The 21,020-nt window shown below is 40.7% G+C and overlaps 1 protein-coding gene across 3 annotated transcripts in view; it reads right to left on the reverse strand.

The window, feature by feature from the left end:
* The window catches only part of LOC149028771 (formin-like protein 5), a 125,158-nt gene that overhangs the window by 3,581 nt on the left and 100,557 nt on the right, over positions 1–21,020 (reverse strand). The gene's annotated exons all lie outside the window — the stretch shown is intronic.

Here is a 21,020-nt window from a genome sequence, read left to right on the forward strand (position 1 = left end):
ATTGCATCAATTATTCCCTACTGTTAAAGGGTCATCTCCGATGAATGAGTAAATGGCTTTTATCTTCCATATGGAACTATTTGAAGTTGTCTGTATGTGTCCAAAAGTGTTGTCTTCTCTGGGTCTTGGACTATCTGCACATATCTAGGACCTTTAGGCCCTCATTTGATGCAGCCCCAATTTAGTAAGGGCAACTCGAGATCTTTTGAGAGAACAAACTCGTATGGGGCCAAGAAAGCATTTCTTGAAAATTTGGTTGTGGGATATCGAGCGTTCTTTGTGATATGGCCTTGTATAGGGTGAATTTCGGCGAAAAAGGTTAAGTTAGGCCTTTGTGGTAAAAATCATACGCTTTTAAATGATATTTTAGGATCACTCAAGGATCTATAGCTCATCCCATGAGAGATTTGGGATAAATACCTAGAAATGGAAAACTAGGGCCTATAGGTGTCAGAATGGTTCTTGAAGGGAACATAGGGATATGATCCCCCCAAGTGTGGTTAGTTTTGGATGGTTAAATTACAAATAAGAGGGTTCATGTTTTAGGGGGTCAGAGGAGTATGAACATTCACAAAATATTTATATCTTGAAATCAAATAGTTAGAAAATGGTGATATGAGAAGGGGAACAAAGTGTAGGTGGCCATATACCTAGTTGGAGCATGATGTTGTTGGGTTCACCTTAAGATGGAGATCAAAGGCTGTCCTATACAGTCACTATCAAGAGTCTAAGCTTGATTTCACTTGGAACCTTCCTAGGGCTTGGATCTTTAAAATAGTTGACATAAGCAAAATTCCTAGTACTTGGATTATCAAACTAATTAATATAACCAACAACAACAAAGGAGAAAGAAAAAAAAAAAAAAAAAAAAAAAAAGGAGAAAAAAAAGTGAAAAAAAGAAAAGAAAGCATAAAGGCACACACAAAATGCTTGGAGGGAAGCTTATTTTCATTATTCAAATCTGCCTCTCCGTATCTAGTGGAGGGGTTTATTTATAGGGTAATTTTCATTTGGACACCTTGAAGTTCGACTTAACTCATTATTAATTAAAAAAAAATGACATTTTACATTTGTCTCCCCTGTGGTATCCAAAAAAACTAAGGACAAAATGCCCTTATGCCTTTTCAATTTCTTTTCTGCAACCGGTAGTATATTCAATTACTAGATTACAATAATACCAAATTGTCGGTACCTTATACCTCGCTCAAGATCCGGGTAAATTGAAGAAAGGAAATCGAAAGGGGATAAGGGCATTTTGGTCATAAAAATGACAGTCTAACCTTTGTTGGTCCTTTTTGAAACCATTTCGGAGGCAAATGCAAGATGTTAATTTTTAATAAAAATGAGTTGGATCAAAACTTAAGGAGTCCAAACGAAAATTACCCTTACTAATACAACCTTAGGGGATGGGTTTCCTAATGACATGTTTTCCCATCCTTACTCAAACTAAATTCTAATACAACGAGGTCTTGAAACTCAACCTGTATAAGGACTAACTTAAACTAACAATTAACCAAATATTAAAAAGAAAAAGCATACCAACTATACCCTCACATGGGAAACTAAAAGATTGCCATTGACCTATCAAGTAGACCATTCTTTACAACTGAAAAAAGATAAAAAAAAATGGGTACCAACCCGAAGGAGATCCTTTGGCTCTCCACTTGGTCTCAAATTTGTTCTTGGACTAGCAGGGCTCAGATACTGCATCATCCTTAGCCATGACACTCCTCTCAAGTTGCTGCATAGATATTCCTCATGCCCAACATGAATTCAATAGGAACATCTTGAGTAATGAATAAAGGCATGACTAGGAGATACTATTCACCATGATTTTCTCTTCCCACGTTCCTTTTTTCTCCTTGAATTTCAAGAGTCGACCTCTAATGGAGAAACGAGGAAGAGATTGATTGCAACCAGAATCAAAATAGTAGAGTAAATATTACAACTAGAAGCCTTTTTTCTTATTTTGTGTCTTTTTCTCTTTTTGTTTTTTTATACATGAAGAAACTTAAAATGATAAGAAGAAGAATGGGATATCGAAGAAGAAAGGGGGCATGGGATGGGAAACCGACAGCTATCTCAGCTGTTGAACACAGATTACTTCATAAGCAAAGGTAACACAACCTTCAATTTCAGATTTCCTAAGAGTCTAATCTTCTATTGCAATGCAACAGCCCATTTATAGTTTGGTTAAAGCTTCCTAACAAAGAAAATAAACTTTTTAAACCTAGTAACTAGTGACAACAGAATCTAATGGAAGATATAACCTACTAGAATTAGAAAATATTAAGCTTTATAATTCAGCCATTTGCATGAATAACTAAAACAAAAACTAAACAAAGGCTCTAAATCTTCCCAAAATTAAATCTTCAAATTATCTGATCTTGGGCCCCTCAAATCCTTTAAGGATATCCAAAAACATCAAAGCAGATGGCACTCCAAATCAAGTCAAGAGATCTAGAATTGGAGGTCCATCTTCTTCAGAGATTCCACTCCATTTATATATCCAACGTCAACTTATTACTTTATGTAATGTCACGGGTGAGTCAAACACATATTTGATGTAAAAGGTAGAGTAAGAGCAAGGACCACCCATAAGAGCTTAATAGAATTATGAATTATGATTCCTATGGGTGCAAGTTTGGTCTTGATGGCTTGAACTCACCTTCAGCTCAAATAAGATCTAGGCTCCAAATTGTCCCTGAGGGCAGGTTAGGGCTGAGTCAAGGTAGCCTTAGATTAGGGTCAGGGTCAAGTATTTGACCTACACCATCCGTGCCCAGCCTGGTTCGGGCCCACCGTCTAGAAGTTATTTATTGTAAATATAGGACAACAATAAGGAATTATGGATTGTTTTATTATCTCATGGTTAGGGTTAGGGTCAAGGTCAAGGTTTTGTTGTTGACCTGGCCTGACCACCCCTACCCAATAGGGTCAGGGTCAAGGTCAGGTTCAATGTTAGGCTTGGGTATTTAGTGTCAAGTTCAGGATTTTGAACAGGCAGTCCCAATCCAACCCTGTTGCAGCCCTAATTCTTAATGTTTTATACTGTCTTGCTTTCTTGGGTATACTAAACAACAGATGTTTAACTTTTCTTTTTCTTTTCAGGGTCTTGAAGCTTCTTCGACTTTAGGTTTTCCTTTTTTTTGGAAGGGAATCATACTGTGTAACTCACGACCAAAGATAGTTCTGAAGATTCAGCATCAGAACTCTTTCCTCTTTGGTGTTAACTCGTAATGCAAGACAAACCCAAGGGTAACAGCCCTAATATATTGTTCAAGCTCCAAATAGCTCCAGTAGGGAAACCCAGGTTCAGTCAATAAAGCGAAATTTAAGACCAGAAAATGAGAATCAAATTAGGAGTTGGTATTGTAGAGTAACCCGGCCAATAGTAAGGACTGAAACTAGACCAAATGAAGGTCCCAGCAGCAGTAGAAAACAACTTTCAGGGACAGAAGCAGAGTCACTATGTGGAGCAGCAGTTAAGGAGGTGAAAGCAACAGCAGCTCCTGATGGTCCTTCCCAGTGGTTGCAGCAACTTCATTAACACAGTACAAGGTTTGAATGCAAAAGGGACAGGATAAGAGAAAATAGGAGGGGATGTGCTATCTCAGCCCTGGGTCTTTCACCACAGTTATGTCAGTTATTGAACATGGATTGCTCCATAAACAATGGCAACATGACCAAAAATTCATCTTTCCAGATTCTAGTCGTTTATTGTAATGAAAAATGACCTATTTATAGCTTGGCTAAAGCTTTACAATGAATACGAACTTTTAAACTGAGAACAGAAACTATCAACCTTTTTTCACATTTTGAAAACTATTAACCTAGTAACTCATAACAAGTAAAAATAGAATCTCTAAAGATAATTGAGACCGACTATAATAAGAAACTACTAGGCTCTATAATTCAGCCACATGCATGAGTAACTAAAATGGAACCAGACTAGCTTCTAAATCTGTGATGCAGGGATGAATTAAGAAGAGAAAGGAGGTGGAAGAGGAAGCAACAGAGGATGGACAAAAAAGATTTGAGAATAGGGTTTCCCTGTGATCATGGAAAAATTCTGGTATGAAGGAGGTGCTGCGGTTGGGTGGAGCCATGGAGTAACTTGTAGAGAAAATCCCCACTGTAGCTCTGAAGGATATCTCAGATCTGCAATTGTTCGTTAGATAGCTATCATATCTGAAGCTCCAGGAAAAATTTACAATCAGAACTGAGGCTATAGGAAGATAACCATCAAATTTGAAGGGGGTAAATGAAGTAGAAAAAGGTTAGGTGTGTGTGTGTGTCCAGAACTAGATGTATATTTGGATGTCTGAATCTGAAACAGGGTAGGAATGGCTGAATTCTGTCTGCGACTATGGATCCTTTTGGATTGGATACCTGAACATCCTGAATGTCCATTACCATGTACACTTTCGAATTCAGAAATTATTGTTGTGTTTCTGGTGGTGGATATTGACTACGATACCCAAATTTGATTACCAATATTACAATGTATGGACCCAGTTCAATCCCTTTACATATTTAAGCATACATACAGAATGATGTTGGACTCCTTAGAATTGTTCAGGGGTCTGCTTTCAAAGCCTTAAGGCCCTGGTTAGTGTTGTAGAGAATCCTACTCAGACAGACACACACAGGATCAAAGGCCTTGCCAGCTGCCCCTCTTCTGCAGCGGTTACTGAGCTCTAGAATATTCTAACATTACCCTCTTGTATTTGTGAATGTTCTACTCTCTCAGTCTCTCTACATATATACACTGACACTTAAGTACAGTGATCATCAAGGAATAGATATAACCATTACACGGTACCCTTTGCCTTTCTTCTCCTATGAGATTAGGGTTTTCTGATCCTGATGGCCTCCTCCTCCTCCCTGACGAATCCCAATGATCCAATCTCCCCAAATGTTTCTCCCCTACTCCCTTTGAAGCTTAGCCCACCAATTAACCTCTCTGGTGGTCATAGCCTTATTCCTCTCTTGTGCGGTCATAGCCTCTATGGTTACATTGACGGCAACTTTCCCCGTCCAGTACGGACCCCCTTTGATATTTCCTCTGTTGACTCTCTCTCCCCTGCTACTGTTACCTCCTCTCTTACTATTTGCTCGGATCGCCAGGACCAGATTATCCTAAGCTGGATAATCTCCTCCCTCTCTGAAATGGCGGTCTCATGCTACTCAAGCTATCAAATCTCGCAAGGCTTGGGAAAAATTAGTTCGCATCTATGCTCCAGCTACTGGCTCACGTGTTATGGACCTTAAGGATCGCTTTTTCCATTTACAACGTGGCTCTAAGTCTATTGCTAAGTTTCGCAGAATGCCCAGACTCTTGCTGATGCTCTGGCTGCCATTGATGAGCCCATTGGCGATGAAGATTTGATTTTCGCTGTGCTTCGTGGTTTTGGTTGTAAATTCAATGACTTTGGTACTTCTATTCGTCTGTGTCAACTGCCTGTGACATTTGTTGAACTCACGAGTCTCCTTGTTAGTCACGAATGCTTCCTTCGATCTATTGATTCTGATTCTGGAAGCCTCTCTGCTCCTACTACCTCTATCCCCATTGCCCATGCTGCTACTGTTGTGCCTCCTGCCCCTCCGATATCAGGTGGTCACTGTTGGCGACTCTATTCTGGTGCCTGTTGGGGCTTTTACGGTCGTGGATCCTCTAGTGGTTATGTTGACCCAACTGTTGGTAGTTATCGTTGCAGAAATGGTACCTTCAACTATGGTCGCCCGGGCTCCTAAAATCCTGCTTCCAATGCTGACAACTACCACATTCCTTGCTTCTGCTCCTGCTCTCTTACCTACGCCGGCAATGTACTCTTCTGCTACTGGTTTCGTCTCTCCGCCCTCCCAGTTGTGTGAACAACCTGGACACTGTGTCTCCCACTGCCCTCAGCACTTCAATCATGCCTTCATTGGTACAATATCCTAATCTGCTACTTCCTTCACCTCTACTTGGCTTCTTAACTCTGGTTCAAACAACCATTGCACTGCAGATGTTAGTAACCTGGCTATTTCTACCCCTTATACTGGTCTTGACCGCATTGTCATAGTTAATGGTGATCAACTCTCAATTACCTGAGTTGGCTCTTGTTCTGCCTCCCTTAACTCTCACACTTTTACATTATCCAATACTCTGTTTGCTCCCCATATTAGTCATAATTTACTTTCCATTCATCATTTTGTTGCTGATAATGCGGTTGATTTTGAATTGCACCCTTCCTTCTTTGTGCTCAAGGACTCTCAGACTCATCAGATACTCTATCAAGGCCTGAGTAAGGATGGACTCTATGAATTTCCACGTCAGCTCGTTCACACTCCTTGTTGCCTCTCAGCTGTTCATTTATTTCTCGCAGATTGGGACTTCCGCCTGAGCCACCACTCCAATAAACTTATTCATCGTTTAGTGACCTCACAGCATTTACCAGTATCTTCTGTTGCATCTTCCACTTGTAATTCATGTGCTTCTGCCAAGAGCCACCGATTACCTTTTTCGGTTTCACAGCCTGTTAGCACCCAAACCCTTCAGTTACTCCACTATGATGCATGGGGCCCAGCTCCTTTTCCCTCTATTGAGAATTATAGATATTATATTTTATTCGTTGATGACTACATTTGCTATACGTGGTTATATCCTATGTCCTATAAGTCTGATGTGTCTTCTATTTTCTCTAAATTCAAACATATCGTTGAAAATTATTTCATCAATATCAAAAAGCCTCCAGACTGATAGCGGACATGAATTTCTATCATTGGATCCTCTGTTACAAACCCATTGCATTACCCAGAGAATCTCCTGCACTCACACCCAAGCTCAGAGCAGTGCTGCTGAGCACAAGCATCACCACGTTATTGAATCGGGTGTTACTCTTTTGTGCCATGCGAATGTCCCACCCAAGTACTGGTTCTATGCCTTCCTCACTATACATCCACTCATTCGCCACTTTCTCCTCTTGCAATTCTCTTTCTGTCTTTCAGACCCCACCGAACTATACATGGCTGTGGGTATTCAGTTGTGTTTGTTGGCCCAGGTTACACCCTTATAGTCATCATAAGCCTGCACCAAACAGCACTTCCTGCGTATTCCTAGGGTGTTCCCTCACCACAAAGGTCATCACTACCTTGACTTAGCATCCGATCGTCTCTATATCTTGTGTGACGTTGTGTTTGATGACCACACCTTCCCTATTCTCACCTCTCCGGCAAAAAACACTGGCTCTTTGTGACTCATAAAATACTACCTACCTATCCTCCCTTGGGCTCCTCAGGCCCATCCATGCTTCCAATGCCCCCTCGTCCAGGCCCATCCCTGCAAATACCACCCAACCAACCAGCTGACCCTCCTACCCCGGGTCCACAGTCTGTACCTCCAAGCCCACCACATCCTCAGCCCATTCCTAAAATCTTGGGCTCAGGCCCATATTCTACTCCTCTAAGTTTGGCTGCCCCATCAGCCCACACCATGTGCACTCGTAACAAGACGAGTTCCCTTAAACTAGTTCAGAAGTTATCCATCACTGCCACCTCACCTTCATTGTCTTCCTTTGACCTTGCGCATCTCGAACTCACCTGTTATACAGAGGCTATAACATCTGTTGAATGGCGTTGTGCGATGCAAGATGAATTTGATGCTTTGCTTCATAATGGAATGTGAGACTTGGTTCCACCATCCTTTGATCACAAGTTGGTTAGGTGTAAATGGCCCTTTTGCTTGAAGCCCCAGTCTGATGGTACTGTGGAACACCACAAGGCCTACCTTGTCGCAAAAGGATTCACTCAACGTCCTGGGTAGACTTCAATGAAACTTTTAGTCCTATGGTGCACTATACAACCATTAGTTTGGTTTTGTCATTAGCCATCATGCATCATCGGCCCCTTCTGCAATATGATATTCAGAATGCATTTTACATGGTAATCTATCTGAGGTTGTTTATATGCGTCAACAACCTGGCTTTGAGCATCCATCTCGGCCTGGCTTTGTGTGTTGGCTACATAAGTCTCTTTATGGGTTACTGTAGGCGCCGCACAAATGGTTCCACCATCTCAGCGCCTTCCTAATGAGCTATGGCTTCACTGCATCCAAGGCGGACTCCTCCGTGTTCACATTATGCTCTGGTTCTGAAAATTTGTATTTATTGATCTATGTTGATGACTTCCTCCTGACAGGAAATAATGGCCCTGCTATTCAGCGTCTCGTTCACTCATTGTCAGCAAAATTTCCAGTAAAGGCCCTTGGAGACTTACACCACTTTCTGGGCTTGGAGGTGTCTCGGTCCCCATATGGCCTTCTAATTACTCAAACGAAATACACACAGGAGTTACTTGCCAGTATTCAAATGGCGAATGCAAAGGCTGTTCAAACACAAATTGTAGCCAATTTGGTTCTCACGACCATGGTAGAAGATCTCACTCTCGAGAGAGATCTCGACCCTCTCGGTGAGATCTCGGTCAAGATATACAACTTTTTGGCGTCAACTCGATGGCCCATCTTGGTGGGTTTTACCAATTGGGTTGAAACTTGGTATTTATCTTATTTAAGGCCTTTTGAACACATTGGTGGCCTTGGATTTGTTAGAAACAACCCTATGTATGATTTCTAAGTCTACCCATAGTGTGAAACCGAAATGTAATAGGATTAGGGAATGCAATGTTATACAACATATAATATAGAGCCTTTAAGGCATATAAATGAAAATCAAGTATATCAAATGCATCAACTAACTTAAATGTTATACAACCATTAGAAGTTCTAAATAAGTCATTAAATCATAAATTCATAAGACAAGTCGAGAATGATTGATCTTCCTTGTTGTAGATGTGCTAAAGGTAGTTGCAAGTGAAAATTCAGCCAAAATCCACAAAAAAAGGTGAAAATTGAGAGTTCCAACGAGATCCAGGGCGAGATATGGCGAGATATATGGCAAGATATGGCGAGATATCCCAACTCGTTGCTCTCGCCCTCCATCTCGTCTCGCCAAGCTGAAAAAACGAGATATCTCGCGAGATCTCCCACCATGATCACGACTACCAGTCAACCATATTATGATGCCTCTGAGTTTCGACGGGTCGTTGGTGCCCTCCAATATCTGTCCCTAACTAGTCCAGACATCAGTCATGTCGTCAATTGTATTGCCCAGTACATGCATCAACTGACGGAGCTACATTGGACTGCCGATCTACGTTTTTCAAACGTCTCCTTCGTTACCTCTGTGGGACTCTCGGTGCCGATCTACGTTTTTCACCTCAGTCCTTTGCTTCTTTGGTGGCTTATTCAGATGCCACATGGGCCGAGTTTCCTGCTGATCGCAAGTTCACCACGGGCTACTGTGTTTACTTAGGCCACCATCTTATTTCTGGTCCTCCCACAAGCAAGCAGATGGTTAGTTGGTAATCCACTAAGGCAGAATATCATGCGGTGGCCTCTACTGCCACAGAACTTGTTTGGCTCCGTAATTTGCTTCGTGAGATGGGTTGTTCCTTACCAGCTACTCCGGTGATCTGGTGTGACAACATTGGGGCAACTTACCTCACTTCTAATCTACTGTTTCATGCACAAATGAAGCATATTGAAATCAACAATCATTTTGTTCGATCCATGGTGGCCTCAAAGCAGCTCCTTATTCAGTATGTTTCAACGGTTGATCAGATCACAGACATACTCGCCAAGGGACTTTCACACAACCAGTTCTTAGTAGGCCTGTAAACGGATCGGATTCGGCTCAGATACACCAGTATCCGAATCCGAATCCGATTAGCAAATCCGCTATCCAGCAAAAATTTAGAGTAGGCATCTGAATTCGAATCCGAAACTTTATCAGATATCCGATACTAATTTGATCCGATAGACTATCCGATTATTGATTGATAATTGTCACTTTTTAATATTTTTATTATAAATTTCTAATTTCCGATTAATTGAATTCCGGTTTCGAATCCAATTACCGGTATCCGAATCCGATTATCATCCATTTTTAAAGAAAAAATGTTAACTACTTTAGTCTATCCGGATATTATTCGATCCGATAAGCAATTATCCGAATCCGAATCCGGTTGCTTAGCGGACGGATACGGATATTTTCCGGTAAGAAAAATTCCGGATATGGATACCCTTAAATGAATACAAATGCGAATTCGGAGGCGGATTTCGGCTATCCATTTACAGGTCTAGTTCTCAGCTCTCTGCTCCAAGCTTTGTCTCTGGTTTCCCTCGTTGAGCTAGTGGGCGTGTCGCAGAGAGTCCTACTCGACAAGACACACACAAGATCAAAGGCCTAGCCAGCTGTCCCTCTTCTGCAGCGGTTACTTTAGAGCTCTAGAATATTCTAATATTACTCTCTTGTATTTTATGAATGTTCTGCTCTCTCTATATATATGTACTCTGACACTCAAGTACAGCAATCATCAAGGAATAGGTAATACCTTTAAAGTTAGTAAAAGCGAATGGTTTGCAAACCAAATCCATTCATCATCAGCCTCCCAGGAATTGCCAGTTTCAGTTTTTCTTATTGGTTTAGCTTTTATGTTGAATGACAAGGTGGACAGTTGCAACGTGATGAATGTTATACCATGTGAGAATTCTGGATTGTTGAGGAATTTGGTTTGAAAGCCCATTGTTACCTTGCTTGTTACTGTGTTCCTTTTTCTTTTTTCCCCCCGAACCAAGTCAAGCCTACTTCCCACCTCTAAAATTTTTCTTTGGTTGTTCAGTTTGTACATACAGTTTTGAGGGTAGTGGACCTACTGGTTGCTGCAACTTCTAGTGGTTTGAGTGGTACAAATCCTTATGTTTGTCTATGAAAATTCTAGTGTCTAGATATCCCTAATAATACCAACTATTTGAAGTGGCCCTACTCTGTAAAGTTCTCTATGTAGTAGGGGGAAACTGGGCTATATTATTGATTTTATCACAGCCCCAGTGTTGGTTGAGTCCTATTAGGAGTTCAATTCTGTTAGAGTTTTAGTTTGTGTAATTTTCTAATTATTGTCACCCAAAGTAAGGGTATTTATGTAATAGTCATTTTTTCACTTTATTATAAATAGAGGACTTAAGATCACACTAATCGATTAAGTCATTCTACCACAATCGTTTTTCTCAACATGCCATCAGAGCCAAAAATCGATTATGAAAAAAAAAAAAAAAAAGGAAAAGGAATGATCGTCTCTCTCTCTCGATTCTGCGACTAGACCTGCTACTGCTGCAACTACACCATTGCTGCCCTAATCGCAAGCATCAATTGCTGCCTTCCAACAGCCACAAGACTCCGTCGCTTCTTCTTTTGGAATCACAAGAGTCCATCGCTGCCTTTTTCCCATTCCCATCGCCTTCCAGCAGCACAATTTTTTTGTTTAGTTTTTTTTTGGAATTGCTGCCTTCCAGCAGTAGAATCCACATGGCCAGACCATCTCAATCCTCGTAGAACCATGTCTTGGTTTTTCCCTTTCTAACCTACGGTTCTATTAGCCCAAAAAGAAAGAAAAAGAAAAAATATATACTGATGTTTTAGGGGTCTCTTTTGTAAATTTGAATATTCTCAAGGACTTATTTTTGCGAAATTGCATTTTTAGGGATCTATTTGTAAATTTGCATATCTCAGGGACCTGTGTAATTTTACATATTTCTAAGGGCTTATTTGTAATTTTGCATATCTTTAGGGACCTATTTGTAATTTCACATATCTTCAGGGGAACTGTTTGTGATTTTCCATCACTTCAGAAAAAAAAGAAGAAGAAGAAGAAGAAAGGGTGTTACCTTATGCATCCTTTGAGTCCTATGAGTCCTATAACTCCCTAGATTTGGTTGTTTCAGTTGTTTTGAAAGGGTGAAGATTGAAGAACTGCAGACAATTTTTTTGGCATGGCAACCATCGATGGTACTACTGCCTCTATTGGCTCCGAACATTACCCCACTCTTCATACTCTTTCAGTAGGATTTGATGGAACAAATTATTTGACTATTGTCAGAAGATGACTTGTTGGCACCTTAAGGAATCCACTATCAAACCTCCCGTTACAAGTGTTTCACAGGATAAATGGGTCCCAAATGACTCTTATTATGTCATTCCTTTTGAATTCCATGACTCCAAATATTGTTCGTGGATACCTATTACTTGATACTGCAGCCCAAATCTGGAAGGCTACTACTAAAACATATGGATAGTTGGGGAATGATGCATAGGTTTATGAGCTATGGAAAAAGCTTCATGAAACTACCGAAAAGGAATTGACTGTGGCCCAATATTACACAGAGTTGTGATCTCTTTGGTAGGAGTTGGATCACAATGGGATTATCACCCCACTAATCAGGATGATGTGGCTACTTATAGGAAGTGTGTTGATAAGATTCAGGCATATCACTTCTTGGTGGGTTTGAATGTGGAGTATGATCAGATTAGAGTGCAAGTATTGAGTCGTTCTCCCTTTCCTACACTAGAACAGTCCTATGCCCTTGTTCAGTGTGAGGAAAGCCGTCGATTAGCCATGCTTCATACTCCTATTGTCAAGAAATCAATTTTACAGTCTATTAGCAATAAAACTAATTCGGCCAAAGAAATTGTCAAGTGTGAGCACTGTAACAAACCATATCATAACAAGGCTAATTGTTGGAAGCTCCATGGGAAGCCTCCTAATTTTGAGCAGAAAAGGGCACAAAGAAGAGGAAAACCGAAGGCTAATCTTTCTAAGATGGTTTCCACAACACCCTCTGCAGACGTTGGTTTTTCACAGGAGTAGTTAACTACTCTACGACGTATTCTGCAGTCTCCTACTGCTGGTACAACCTTGACTACCCCTACCAATTTCTACCTTGCTACTTTAGGCAAAACTTTTACAGGTTTCCATGTTTCTTCAGTTTCTACTCCTTGGATCATAGATATAGGAGCCAAAGATCATATGATAGGTTCATCCTCCTTTTTCTTACATTATTCTCCAACTTCTAGAAAATACAAAGTTCGAATTGTTGATGGCTCTTGTGCTCCCATTGCTGGAAAAGAGATCATTCAGCATTCTCCATCACTTTCTTTATCTAAAGTTTTACATGTTCCCTTTTTCTCTACTAACTTATTATCTATCAATAGTCTTACACATGACTTGAATTGCAAAGTGACATTTTTCCCATCTTACTGTGTCTTCCAAGATCTGGTAACAAGGAAGGAGATTGGACGTGTTAAACTAGACAATGGACTTTATTTGCTGGAGCCCATTAGAGGATATCCTTCTACTCTGACTGCATCTTCTAATCAGGTCCATTCAGGTAATATCGACCTTTATCAGTGGCACCATAGGCTAGATCACCCCCTCTAGGAACTCTTCCAGAAAGTATTTCCTGATTTAGTTTCTTCTTGTAACAAGGATGAATTTTTTTGTGAAACCTGCAATTTTGCGAAGCTGACTCGTTCTACTTATTCACCTTCTCTTCATAATAGTATTCCTTTTGTGCTAATTCATACTAATATGTGGGGGCCCTGCCGACATGTGTCTATTACTAGCCATAGGTACTTTGTTATTTTTATTGATTGTCACTCTCATTTTACATGGATTTATCTTTAAAAACAAAAACACGAAATTTTTCGATGTTTTCGTGATTTTCATAATATGATTAAAACTCAATTCATCTAGCTCTCGTACTTCATTCATTCCTTTTATTGGTTTTCATTGTCCTTTATCTTTCCGAAAAAAGATATACCAAGCAATGATCCCACATCTTCTTCTATTCACCAGGTTGAGAGTGTTCGACCAATGCATCTCTTTTATTCCGACTTTCAATTCGATAGGGAAAGCCTAATAGAATACAAACGATGGTTGCTCGCAGCCAAGATCCCTGAACTGGCTCTCTCATCCAACGTTGTCGGATCTATTGGCATGGGGTAGTGAAGATCCTTCGCAGTGACAATGGCACCAAGTATACTAATGGTGAATTTCAGAGATAGCTCTCTGACTCTGGCATAATACACCAGACCAGCTGTGTTGATACAGCTACCCAAAATGGAGTTGCCGAAAGGAAGAATCAACATCATTTAGAGATAGCTCGTTCAATTATGATTGCTATGAATGTCCCTGACCAATACTGTAGTGATGCTATACTCACTGCCTCTTAGCTTATGAATAGGATGCCCAGTAGGATACCTGGTTTTAAATGTCCTACTAAGATTCTTTAGGGAGCCTCTTATTTTGTTCTTCCCCCAAAGGTTTTTGGTTGCATGTGTTATGCTAGAATCACAGCCCACTAGAGTAAGCTGGCTCCCCACAGCCTATGCTGCATATTTCTGGGTTATTTTGCTACTCATAAAGGGTACAAATATTATCATCCTCCTTCCAAAAAGACTATTGTGTGACTGTGTCTATGGATGTAATTTTTAATGAGTCTTGCCCTTACTATACACCTCTCCAGGGGGAGAGTCCTACAAGAGAGGTGTTCTTCCCAACTTTAGACCTTCCTATCACACACAATGACTCCCACACACCACCACAACACAACTCAGGAGTTCAAAAAGAGTTTCTTGACTAGGGAGAGACTTCGGCCATTATACCTGAGGACTCTAATTCTCCCCCTCCGTTTTCTGAACCATGTGAAGAACCTAGTCAGGGGGACACCACTTTAGTGAGGCACACTATTGAGGTCTTTCAAAACAAAAAAGACCATAATAAGGAGATGCAGACTTATCAGAGGAAGAATTATAATCAGCCAAAGCAGGTGGAGAAAAGTGACATGGTACCACTTCAATCCCTTGCTCAAGAATCAGATTTTATTGTTCCCCCTCAAGGTATCTTCTTCTGATCTTCCTATTGCTATTAGAAAAGGAGTTCGATCTTGTACTCAGCAACCCATAGCTAAATATGTTTTTTACGACTCTTTGTTTAATTCTTGCCGTGCTTTTATATCCTCTATATTATCTATTTTTGTTCCGAAAAATTGGCAAGAAGCTTATGCTGATAAGAGATGGAAGGCAACTATGGTAGAGGAAATGCAGGCAATGAAGAAAAATGATACTTGGGAGCAGGTTACACTTCCTTCAGGAAAAAAACCTGTGGATTGTAAATGGGTGTTTGTAGTTAAACAAAATATGTATAGATTCGTCAATAGGTTGAAGGCTAGACTAGTTGCAAAGGGGTTTACTTAAACATACTGGATTGATTATCAGGAGACTTTTGCCCTGTTGCAAAACTGAACACTGTCATAGTTCTGTTGTCTGTAGCTGTGAACAAAGACTAGAACTTACACCAACTAGATGTAAAGAATGCCTTCTTGCATGGGGAATTGGAGGAAAAAGTCAATATGGAAATCCCACATGGTTTCTCTAATGACAATACTGCAAGGAAAGTTTGTCAGTTGAAAAGGTCAATTTATAGGTTAAAACAGTCTCCTAGATGTTGTTTTAGACGCCTCCAAAAGGCAGTGGCCACTATTGGGTACAAACAAAGCAATGCTGATCATACACTGTTTGTCAAGAAGTCAAGTACCAATATCACACTTCTCATTATTTATGTGGACAATATTGTCATCATAGGGAATGATGGTATGGAAATTCAAAGGTAGAATGACTTTCTTAGCAAAGAGTTTGAGATTAAAGATCTAGGGAAGTTATAGTACTTCCTAGGGATTGAGGTGGCTCAATCAAAGAAGGGTGTATACCAAACCCAAAGGAAGTATGTCTTAGATTTATTATTAGAAGTGGGAATGTTGGGGTGTAAAGCAATTAATACCCCCATTGAGTCTGAGGCTAAACTTTAGGAAAAGGAGGGAGAACCAGTGGACAAAGGAAGATATTAAAGGTTGGTAGGGAAGATAATTTATTTGGCTCACACTAGGCCAGATATTGCTTATGCCGTGGGGACAGTGAGCCAGTTCATGCATGATCCATATTTAGCTCATATAAAGGCCGTTACCAGAGTACTGCAGTATTTGAAGGAACTCCTGGAAAAGGAATACTTTTGTCACCCACTGATAATCTCAAGTAGAAGCATACACTGATGTAGACTAAGCTGGATCTTTTGACAGGAAGTCAATTTCAAGTTACTGTACCTTTGTTGGAGGTAATCTTATTGCTTGGAAGAGTAAGAAATAGAACGTGGTAGCTTTATCCAGTACTGAAGTTGAATATAGAGCCATGGTTTGTGGAGTTTGTGAGCTACTATGGATAAAAGGCCTATTAAAAGATATTGGAGTCCAAGTTCCAAACCCGGTGATGTTATATTGTGACAATAAGGCTGCCATTAGTATTACCTATAATCTTGCACAACATGATCAAACTAAACACATTGAAATTGATAAGTTTTTTGTCAAAGGAAAGCTAGAACAAGGGCTTATTACATGCCTTTTGTGAGGTCCGGAGACTGAGTGATAGATATTTTCACCAAGGGTTTGAAGGAATGAGATTTCCTTCCTATTGTAGGCAAGTTAGGCATGACTAATATCTATGCCTCAACTTGAGGGGGAGTGTTGGTTTTGTCCTATTAAGAGTTCAATTCTATTAGAGTTTTAGTTTATGTAATTTTCTATTTCTTGTTAGCCAAGGGTATTTATGTAATAGTCATTTTCCCACTTTATTATAAATAGAGGGCTTAAGATCACACTAATCGATTAAGTCATTCTACCACAATTGTTTTTCTCAACACCCTGTTAAGGCTGATCACATATATTTTAAACAGGAAACTGAGAATTCCACTATGATGACTTGTTGGTCTTCTCCATGAAGCCTGAGATTTGTAAAACGTTTATACACAAGCAGACTAAAAAGGAAATATGGAATAGTGTCTTTAAGGGATGGTAGAAAGGGTGATTCAACAAAGACTTATCAATTGCGTCAGAAAGTGTCTTTAAGGGATGGTAGAAAGGGTGATTCAACAAAGACTTATCAATTGCGTCAGAAAGTGATCATAATAAAAAAAAGGGCAACTAAAGCATTTCTGAGTAATTACAATACCATCATTGGTCTTTAGGAGTATGATAATTATCAAGAATTCAGGATCTCCAACTAACCAGATGAGGCAAGAGTATATAGAACACTTGAAATGGGGAGGCTTTTGACTTTACTTGGTGGGATTAATCCTGAGCTTAATCCCTAGAAGAGGGGGCACTAGAACCCATTCTATGACAGCTGAAACTTAGTCTCTGGGATACGCATCTGGACTATAAGCTGATCATGATCTTTTTATCATGTGGATACACATCTAGATTATGGGCTTGATTATGATCTTTTTATCATGCGGATATTGCATTACTGGCAATGGCTCATCTTGACTCTGTTTTTCCTACAAAGATAGTGATATACCTCTTATCTCACGAATCTATACTCGCAAGCAAGGCAAGCAAGATACAAGATCTGCTGCACAACAGCCAAGAATGGAAGGAAACAGTTGAGAAATATAGACTGCCTTATAAGAATAAATTTGGGGCCATTCTGTTGAGATACAAACTGCCTTATAGGAATGGATTTGGGGTGATTCTGTTAAGGATTATTATAGGTAAGTATTTGCTATTAGTAAGAGAAGGGAGAGTAGGTTAGAGATACCTTTTGAGTTATCAGGGAAGTAAGGGAGAGGGTGATTGCTCTCGGGTAGTGTAGGTACACCTACTGTTGGTAGTGTGTTCTGTTCCAGTTCATTATTTAACAAAAGTCCTTTATTATTACTACTGCTGTGTGTTGTTCCACCATTGCTAATCTGCTGAATTCGGGGTCTTACCAATTTGGTATCAGAGCCAATCGATTTTAGGGGAATGGTAAAAAGCCAAATGGAACAGAGGGTAGAAGAATTAGAAGTCATTGTTAAGGAGATTCAAGGACAAGTGGGGGCCTTAGCACATCAGATAGAGAAAGGGGAAAAAGCCTATGATGAATTCAGAGAAGAATTGAGGTTTATATTCTTAAAAGAGAAATCAGTCGATTCTCAAACAGCAGAGATGACTGAGATCGAAGGAACACATCGTCACAGTGAAAGAATGAGTGAAACAGAAAAATCAAGAGAATTCTTTCCTAGGCAACTTGAAATGCTAATTTTTCTGGGAGACGACCCTATAGGGTGGATCACAAGAGCAGAAAGGTATTTCGACCTGTACAAATTGAGCAATGGAGCGAAACTTCGAACCGCCACTTTGTGCATTGAAGGAACAGCCGTATGGTGGATACGTTTTCGCAAACTACACCAACCGTTACTCTCATGGAAGGGATTGAAAGAGGCGATGATCCAGCGCTTTAGTTCCGCGCAACTGAAGACTCCTCAAGGGGCGTTGATTATCCACAAGCAAATTGGGTCGTTTGCAGTGTACAAAGATGGGTTTGAGTCTCTTACACCGGCTGCCGGAGCTGTAGAAGAAGAATGGTTGAAAGGAGTATTTCTGGCTGGGTTAAATGAGGACGTGAGAGCTGAGGTTCGTTTATTTGGACCCACTAATTTCGGCCAAATAATGGATCTGGCCCAAGCAGTAGAAGCAAAGAATTGGGCTGGAAAACTTAAGAAATCTTCTTGGGCCCAACCCACGTTATATTAACTTAGGCCCACCTAGCATCAATTATAAAGGAACCAGTACGGTTCAAGGAACCGATACGACTCAAGGGACCGGAATGAACCAGGGACTCAACACCCCGGCTTGACCAACCCAGAAATTTGAACCATCTTCTTCTTCCTCTCAGACTCGATCTGCAACTCCTGCAGCGACGGGAAGCTTTGGACGATCGCGGTGGCTCTCCCAGGAAGAAATTAAAGAAAAAATGGATAGAGGAGTATGCTTCCGGTGCTACACTCCGTATACCAAAGGTCATCGATGTCCCTTGAAGCAACTAAGATTGCTGCTACTACACGATGATGATGAGCCAGATGTTGCAGCGTTGGTAGGAGTGATCAATGGTGAAAATGGAGTAGTTGAAATCAAACCTGTGCTCGAGACGGAACTTTCGCATACTTCTCTGGTAGGAATCGATTCCCCACATACCTTGAAATTGAAAGGACAGATCCACGGCTGCGATGTTATCGTTCTGGTTGACTGTGGCTCAATGCACAATTTCGTTGCGCAGGAGTTGGTGCAGCCTTTGGGATTGGAGGTACAGAAAACAAATTGTCAGGTAGCCTTGGGGGATGGCACGATTAACAAAGGGACTGGAGTTTGTCGACAGGTTCGGATTCACTTGGGCGGTAAGACCTTTGTACAAAATTTTTACCCCTTCAATTTGGGTAGTATTGATATAATCTTGAGTGTAGAATGGTTGTAGACACTAGGGGAGGTAAGAAGTAATTGGCATTTCAGAACCATGAGTTTTGAATGGAACGGACGACCAATAAAACTGTGGGGATCCGACTTTACTGAGACTGGAAACAACATTGAAAAGCGTGTTACAATCCATCCAGGCAGGAGGTGATGGATACTAGCTACAACCTCAACGGCCTGAATGCGATGATATAGAAGGATAAGAGAGTATAGCTATATCGAATTTATCACAAGAATTTGCACAACTATTCGAGGAACCCACAGGATTGCCGCCAAGGAGGAAACATGACCACAGGTTACAGCTAGCCGAGGGAAGTACACCGCCTAATATCTGGCCCTATCGTTACCTACACTCGCAAAAGAACTAGGTCAAAAGGATAGTGCATGAAATGTTAATTGCAGGATTGATACGGCCTAGTGTAAGTCCTTACTCAAGTCCGATATTGTTGGTTCAGAAGAAGGATGGAGGACGGAGATTCTGCGTGGATTATCATGCCCTAAATAAACTTATAGTTCTTGACAAGTTCCCTATTCCCGCGATTGACGAACTGTTGGATGAGTTAGGAGGGGTCACAGTGTTCACCAAACTTGATTTGAAAGCAGGCTATCATCAGATCAGAATGGCGGAAGGTGATTAGGAAAAGACAACTTTTCGTACCCATAACGGGCATTACGAATTCCTTGTGATGCCATTTGGGCTCACGAATGCTCCAGCCACGTTCCAATCACTTATGAATGAGGTATTTCGTGAGCACTTGCGAAGATTTATTGGGGTGTTCTTTGACGATATTTTGGTGTATAGTAGGACCATAGAGGAACATTTGGGTCATTTACAAACCACCTTTACACTCCTAACACAGCACACCCTCGTCGTAAACCAAAAGAAATGCATGTTTGGGGTTGCGACACTGAAATATTTAGGGCACATCATATTTAAAGACGGAGTAGCAGCGGATCCACGGAAAATCAAGTGCATGGCGGAGTGGCCCCAACCAAAAAATCTTAAAGCCCTACAAGGGTTTTTAGGGTTAACCAAGTATTACCGCAGATTTGTTAAAGATTATGGTAAGATTGCCGCTCTGCTCACTAATTTATTGAAGAAAGATGCATTTCTGTGGAGTGACAAAGCAACAACGGCGTTTAACGCCCTGAAGATAGCCATGACGACCGTCCATGTGTTAGTTATGCCCGATTTCACAAAGGAGTTTTGGGTGGAGACTGATGCTTCAGGTTTTGGGCTAGGCGTGGTTTTGATGCAAGATAGCCATCCAATTGCTTACTGGAGTCAGGTGTTGTCACCTTGAGCAAAAACCAAATCCATGTATGAAAAAGAACTAATGACAATAGTGCTCACTATCCAAAAATGGCGTCACTACTTGATGGGGAGACATTTCAAAGTACGAATTGATCAAAAAAGTCTGAAATATTTGTTGGATCAGTGTATTGTGGCTACCGATCAACAGAAGTGGGTCATGAAGCTATTGGGATCTGATTTTAAGATTCTGTATCGTCCAGGCAGCAAGAACAAAGTCGTCGACGCTCTCTCGCAACAGTCAGAGGGTGATATGCAGCTTTTCTCTATCACAACAGCAAACTGGCAGGAAAGTGAGGGTTTAGATGCAGAAGTACACACCTCGGACCGTTACCAGAAGATTATTCAAGCCTTGTTGAAGGGATCCCAAGACTACCCCAGCTATCAGCTTAAACAGGGAACATTACTCTATAAAAATAGGACAGTCATCCCCGAAGGATCCCCATTAATTCCCAAACTACTGTCAGAGTATCATTCTACCCCATTCGTTGGGCA

Source organism: Hakea prostrata, chromosome 1 (assembly GCF_041222555.1).
Source record: "Hakea prostrata isolate BN-2017 chromosome 1, UWA_Hpros_2, whole genome shotgun sequence".
Taxonomy (NCBI): domain Eukaryota; kingdom Viridiplantae; phylum Streptophyta; class Magnoliopsida; order Proteales; family Proteaceae; genus Hakea; species Hakea prostrata.